Source organism: Manis pentadactyla, chromosome 6 (genome assembly GCF_030020395.1).
Source record: "Manis pentadactyla isolate mManPen7 chromosome 6, mManPen7.hap1, whole genome shotgun sequence".
NCBI classification, from domain to species: Eukaryota; Metazoa; Chordata; class Mammalia; order Pholidota; family Manidae; genus Manis; species Manis pentadactyla.
Window position 1 is genome coordinate 36,837,084 of NC_080024.1, and position 6,646 is coordinate 36,843,729.

A 6,646-nucleotide genomic window follows, 5' to 3' on the forward strand; every position below is an offset into this window, starting at 1 on the left:
GCTGCTCCAAAGTGGTGGAGTCGCGTTGGAGCAGGAGCTGCTGGGAGGCTATTTATCTCCGTAAGGGGCCTCCCTGCTCCCTGCAGCCCAGGGGTTAGGGTGCCCAGAGATCCCGGATTCCCTACCTCTGGATTAAGTGACCCGCCCTGCCCCTTTAAGACTTCCAAAAAGCACCCGCCAAAACAAAACAACGACCACCAAAAAAAAAAAAGAAAAAATTAAAAAAAAAAAAAATTAAAAAAAAAAAATTTAAAAAAAAAATTTTTTTTGATTAAAAAAAAAAGGTGGTCACTCGTTTTTCTTTATTCTCCGGTGCCAGCCTCGGGCCTCTGCTCACCGGTCTTGCTGCCCTGTTTCCCTAGTATTGGGTCTCTATCCCTTTAAGACTTCCAAAAAGCGCTCTCCAAAACAAAACAGCAAAAAAGCAAAAAAAAAGAAAATGGTCGCGTGCTTTTCTTATGTCCTCCGACACCCGGCCTCCAGTGCCTGCTCACTGTTCTTGCTGCCCTGTTTTCCTAGTATCGAGGGCCCTGCACTCTGGCCCGGATGGCTGGGGCTGGGTGTTCGGCAGCCCTGTGCTCCGTCTCCCTCCCGCTCTGCCTGCTCTTCTCCCACCGGGAGCTGGGGGGAGGGGCGCTCGGCTCCCGCGAGGCCGGGGCTTGTATCTTACCCCCTTCGCGAGGCGCTGGGTTCTCTCAGGTGCGGATGTGGTCTGGATATTGTCCTGTGTCCTCTGGTCTTTATTCTAGGAAGGGTTGTCTTTGTTATATTTTCATAGATATATGTTGTTTGGGGAGGAGATTTCCGCTGCTCTACTCACGCTGCCATCTTCCGCCCCTCTTCATCTCTTTTCTTGATAGGCTGTTTTTTAAATTGTAAAAACAAGTGGCTAAATGCAGATGTTCCTAAAATGAATTATCTATTCAAGTTGTATAACAAGATGACAGAAGAAAAATCCCCAGACTTTGTATTTTAAGAAATTATCTGTTTATCCATTGATTGTCACTCTCTTTTGTTTCAAACCCACAGTGTACTACTGAGTGAGCAGCTGAGGTCTAATGGTTTGGTGGTTAGAAACTTTGGTTTGTTTTTGACTTGGTAGGACTTGTGGAGAAGCCAGTTCTACTTTTCTTGGTGGCTCCACACACCAGGCTGTGTGGGATGCTCTAGTAGGGAGATCTGGATGTGGCTTATCATAATGCCATGACTGGTCTGGGGTGTAGTTTCTATTTGTAAAATAAGCATAAGTAGTTCTCCAACTACAGAGGTTTCACATGAAGTTCAATAGAAGAGATGCTATCAAGGAAAATAAGGTCATTTGAAAATAAGGACTTTTGTATAAACTCTGCAAAGGTTTGACTGTATCTGCTTTTTAAAAAAAATATTTTAGCCCCCAAATTTAGTGCAGGGGCTAGTATATAGGTTGTTCAATGAATATTTACGGCATGAATAATTACTGTAGTAGGTTTGATTATTTTCATCAGTCTCATGCATTAGTTATGGTACCACTAGCTGTTTTAATAGTAATGCCTGAAATATCAATGGCACAATACAAAATAAGTTTATTTCTTATTTACAGAAAGGCCAATAGAGGGAGAAAAAAATTAAAGGCGGGGACCATTGAAGGTCCCAGGGCATCCACACCCAGCCAGCTGAGGCAGAAAATGAGAGCCCAGAGGTGTGGTGTGCCAGGGTCTGGAAGCAGAGTGCATCTATCTTCTCACATTCCACCGGGAAGAACTCAAGTCACCTGGCTTCAACTTACTGCAAGGGAGGCTGGGAAACGCTATCCCTGGCTGGTTAAGCTGCTTCCCAGGAACATCTCTACACCATGGAAGACAAAGGTGGCACAAGGGTGGCTCTGGTCATCTCTGCTGCATTGCAATAGAGGATCTCATGAGAGAGAGGACAGGTGATCCCAGGCAGAAATGATGTGGCATGTGACATGAGAGTAACAAGGACAAAAAGAGTTTCCAGAACATCAGTTAGAGAGAACAAATGGAAGCACAATAAGGATACAAAGTAAAAACAGAAGCAATTAATGCTGGAAATGTCCTTTGATTCCTTACTATAAAAAAAAACCCTGCTGCATGTGGGTCTCTTGCCTGCATTTTTCTCCTAGGACTCAAGCTTCCATTCATTTTCCATGCTTCACTTTGCCAGAGAGACTATGAAAACCTTTCAAAAGCTGTTTTCAGTCTTGACTTGGAGTGAGAATGCTACACAATGCTAAATCCTCAACATGAGACTTATTCCAGTTCCACCTTGGTGCTGTTACTCTGAAAATTTTTATGACGTTGAAAAAAAAATACCAGCACCACATACTTTTTTTTAAAACAGCTTGTCATCCATTAGTCATAGATTATTTTTTTCAGGTGTTACTCAAACAGCGACCTGGAAGTCTCTGAAATAAAATGAATTTCTAAAGAAGGCATCTTCACACCAGAGTACAGGTGGCAGCCTACCTCTGGAAATAAAACTGTGCTGAAGTAGTTGCAAGTGAATCAGCCTCAGTAAGAAACAAATTGTTTGAACAATAGACTTAATTAACTTGTGTTTATGTCTTCCATCACAGCAGGTATGAAGTCCCAGGGCACCTACTGATACACCTGATTTGGAAACCAGAGTTGTTTCTAGAAGAGTGTGAAAAATGACTGGAGTGTTAAATAAAGCCATGATGGTATCATAGCTCCCCACTACTGCCTTCGAGAAGGATCCAAAGGGAGTGGGAACATAGGGCCAAGCCTCCAGGAGCTTTGTCTACTATGACAAAAAAGAAAAAGAATTTCACTTTAAAAGAGCATTTACCACTAATAGAAATGCAGTTTGGGTTACTTATAATGAAGACTCTCTCTGTTAGAGGATACACACTGCTTGTAGATGATAAAGAGGAGTCCCAGAGAGGCGAGGTCGACCTGGCATGTATGGAAACTGAAGTCAAATTGATACCTTTCTCATTTCTAATCTGATTTAGAGAAAGCTCTTGCTTATAAATGAAGCACATTGGGGAAAATGCTTCAAGAGCTTTATCATAGGATTTGCTAAACACTTTTTTCTTTGGAAATCCTGTTCTAAGTCGAGCTTGCCTTCATTAAATGCTCTTTTCCTTAGATGTTTTTAGTGTTTCTTATAATGTGTATTAAATATGGCAATAAAATACCTAGGGACAGATATTACAGAGCACAGACATAACTTCTTGTCTAGTTGTGTTTTCAAGCTTGGCCTCATCCACTAACGATTGGGTTATGAAATCCACTTGGTTTCCTCCTATCCAGTAAAAAACCTCCTTCCACTCTATTTATTAATCTGATGAGATCAACCACATGCAGTGTCAATGATGCAATATATCACCTAGTAGAGAAATAGCTTCTCCCCAAATTCTTATTTTCTGTCAGAAATTTTTCTACTGGTTTATGACATAGTTTTGGGGCGGAAAACATAATTGATAGGTAGAACTTTTTAAAGATTCGGGTGAATTCTAGCAGAAGAGAACAATTCAGTGTATTGTAGCTGTCTTACTTTTATTCAAAACTGACATATAATATGTGTTTTTATGCATGATTTTTTCACTCATTAAATGTACAATCAACATTTATTGAGTGCTTTCTCTGTGACCAGTAGCATGCAATATAAAGGTGGATAATATAGCCATAGTGAGCTTACAGTAGAAGGAATGCTGATCTGGTAAATTTATCAGTTTTATCATTTTGGAATCTGTTCATTAAATGTCACCTCAGGAATAGATTTTGTGAAGTTCCTTTAAGTTGTCCCAGGTAACTGTCAGCCTTTTGAAAATCAAAAGGTATGTTGCAGGTTGGTGTCTCCAGAAGCAGACGCACACATGGAGTTAGGAATGCAGAGGTGGTGTTGGGCAGTGACACCTGTGAAAGGAAAAGGGAGGAAGCCAGCATGGACAGCGCAGATCTGACCGTCTCTGCCAGCCCGCCAGGGAGCTCCGGAGCATGGGCTGCAGGCTGGGGGAGCCCCGCATTGAATAGAAATGGTTAGGCCTGTGATTCCTGGACTGTGCTCTCAGATTCTCCAAGATACTGTGGTGAACACACAGGGGCATTACAGGATATTTTAAATTTCCAGGGAAACACAGCAACATTTGTCAGTCACCCTGCAAATGACTACTATTACCTTGTTTGGACCTATTTCATAAAATGAACTGATAGGCAATTTATTCTGGCTCAAGGAGAGCCGTGAAAGCATTTCTGAGACACGAAGTAAGCCATGAGCTGGGAAAGCTGGAGGACTCCTGGGGCAGGCCCTGGTACCCTGGGACGCTCTCGGAGAATGTGACCGTGGCCGTCACTGCTTTGCTCTGTCATGGGCTGGGGCCACCTGAGGAGTGTGGCCTCAGTTTGAGTGCTGGGCGGCCCTAGCGCAGCTGGCGGCTGGAGGCCATCCACACTACCCACAGCCAAGCACATCCCCACAAATGAAAATGAAGGCTTTTCTGAAGGGGGATCTAAGGGGTCACTTGCTGTCTGCCCAGGATGGGCCTGGCCTCCGGAGACTGCATCCAGGATGCGCTCTTGTCGGCTTCATTCTTTCTGACTTCAGGTGGGCTTTTCCTCTGTAGAGAGAGGAAGAGCTTTGGCTGCCTCCCCATAACCCAAAAGACAAGGTCCCTCTCTTTGGCTTCACATAAAACCCCTCCTGACTGGCCTGGCTTGGGTCACATACTCAGCTCTGGAGCAGTGGCTGAGGCTGGGGAATGTTTGGCTGGTCTCGTCACAGGTCATACTCTCCTTCCCAGGTATTCACACACCGGCTCTTTCTCATGCTTCAGGTCTCTGCTCCAGGTCACTTCTTCGGATCTCACAGGGTCTCCACCAGCCACCTGGCTTCATGGGCCTCCTGACGCTCATCACTGCAGAAATGAGATGACTTGTTATTCTATGTGTAAGGTAAATGAAACCAGACCAGGCAAGTGGCAACAAAGGAGCCAAAAAAAAAAAATGTATTAGCGCAATCCCAGGTGAGGATCACTGGTCCACGTATGGGCTAGGGAAGTTGTGCCCAGCAGGAGGGGCAACAGGCTTACCAAGGGCGCTGCGAGAGCTCTGAGGGTGTGATCACTGATGATTGGTCATGCTGGGTTGCTGGGGAGAGAGTACCGTGGCGCATGTTTTAGGCGGGAATTGTGGCTAGGGACCTCCATTGAATCATTTGAGTGACATTTGCTGTTCTCTTCCTTATTTGGCTCGAGTTGGGTTCCTCCAGTGAGACCCGTCCCTTTCTCTGCTCCCTTCGGTCTTACACTATGGTACCTCTTCCAGCAGGATGCAAGCTCCACACAGGCAGACAGTTTGCCTGCCTGGCTTACTGCTGAAGCCCCAGAGCCAAGACTATGTATTTAATATATATTTATTGGAAGGATGAATGCAAACTCACAGGCATGGCCAGGGAGCATGGTCTCCTGCTACACTGAAGGAACCAACCAGAACTGTTCCCTCCACAGGCAGTGATTGTGGGAAGTGGTTTCCCAAAGGAAGCAGAGATTTTAGGTGGAAAAGAGTGACAGTTGCTGCAGGTGGGAGGCGGTCATGCTCTCCAGGGCTGCCAAGGCAGGACCTCGCCACAGGATGCCAAGCACCTCCTCCACCAGCCCAGCCACTCAGATTAGATTCCGTTCCTTTGATGTAAACAGTCATGGTCATCAGTGGAATTATTAGAGAGCTGCAGTTGGTGATTCCAAACAATTTTGTGGAGAATGAGGAGCTGTTACATAGCTCTAATATCTGTGGACCCCCAGAGATCTCTCATTCTTTGACAACTCATTTCCAAGTCACAAATGTGTTATATGGGTCTTAGTGTGGCTATTAAGTCACTAGACCCAGGCTTATGAATAAGCTTTTATGTGTCAAGCTTTGTATCTCACTTGTGAACTGCTTCTTATCTGGATGATAAAAAGCAATTTCAATAGCACTTAACTTAATTGGTTTGTGACCAGGCAAGGACCCTGGGCCCCACTTAGAGAGCCTGGGCAGTATGACTTGGCAATTCGAGAAAGCACATGTCTTTTATGTTCAGTTACCACCTTCAATCACCCATTACCTCTGAGCCTGAAGGTGGGCAACTTCTCTGCATGTTAAATGAGGTTTGTGGAACTTAATCTCACAAATAACAGAAATAAATTATTAGACAACTGGAAGGTTGGGCTCTATATGAAAAATGTGCCAGAGTTCTCATCTGGCCTGCCTATTCTCATAGTTTCATCCCCTTTACTTATGGAGCTACATTTATTTATGCTCACATTTGCATCCTATTCCCAAGCTCCCATATTTTTCAAAATATTGTGTTTTTCTAAGGCATGTTTACTTGATTGTCAAGCTGGTCAGAGCAGAGCTCATCCTTTCTGACGTTTGTGATAAAAAGAGCCATATGCACATGTCCTTCAACTTTGCCAACAACTCAGTGCATCATCTTGGAAGCCTTACCCCCTGCGTAATGTTCCTTAGTTCTTTCAGCTGTAAAGTGAGGAGGGGGGAAAGGCCTTTTAAGCTTCGGTTAGTCGACCCATCCCAGTGCCCTACCCATGGTGCACTTCCCGCTCCCAGACAGCCTCTTTCTGCTGGGGTGGGGGCCTCTCCCCAGGCTGTCCTTCATCTGGCCTCCTGTCTCCATTCATACTTGG

The 6,646-nt window shown here is 44.7% G+C and overlaps 1 long non-coding RNA gene across 1 annotated transcript; it reads right to left on the reverse strand.

Annotated features, from left to right (window-relative positions):
• Window positions 1-1,637: 1,637 nt before the first annotated feature.
• LOC118933585 (uncharacterized) lies at window positions 1,638-4,844 on the reverse strand. Its single transcript, XR_005033168.2, has 3 exons — window positions 4,693-4,844; window positions 3,733-3,881; window positions 1,638-1,871 (listed from the first exon to the last, which is right to left on the reverse strand). It is a non-coding gene; the product is annotated as an uncharacterized LOC118933585 (long non-coding RNA).
• Window positions 4,845-6,646: the final 1,802 nt, after the last annotated feature.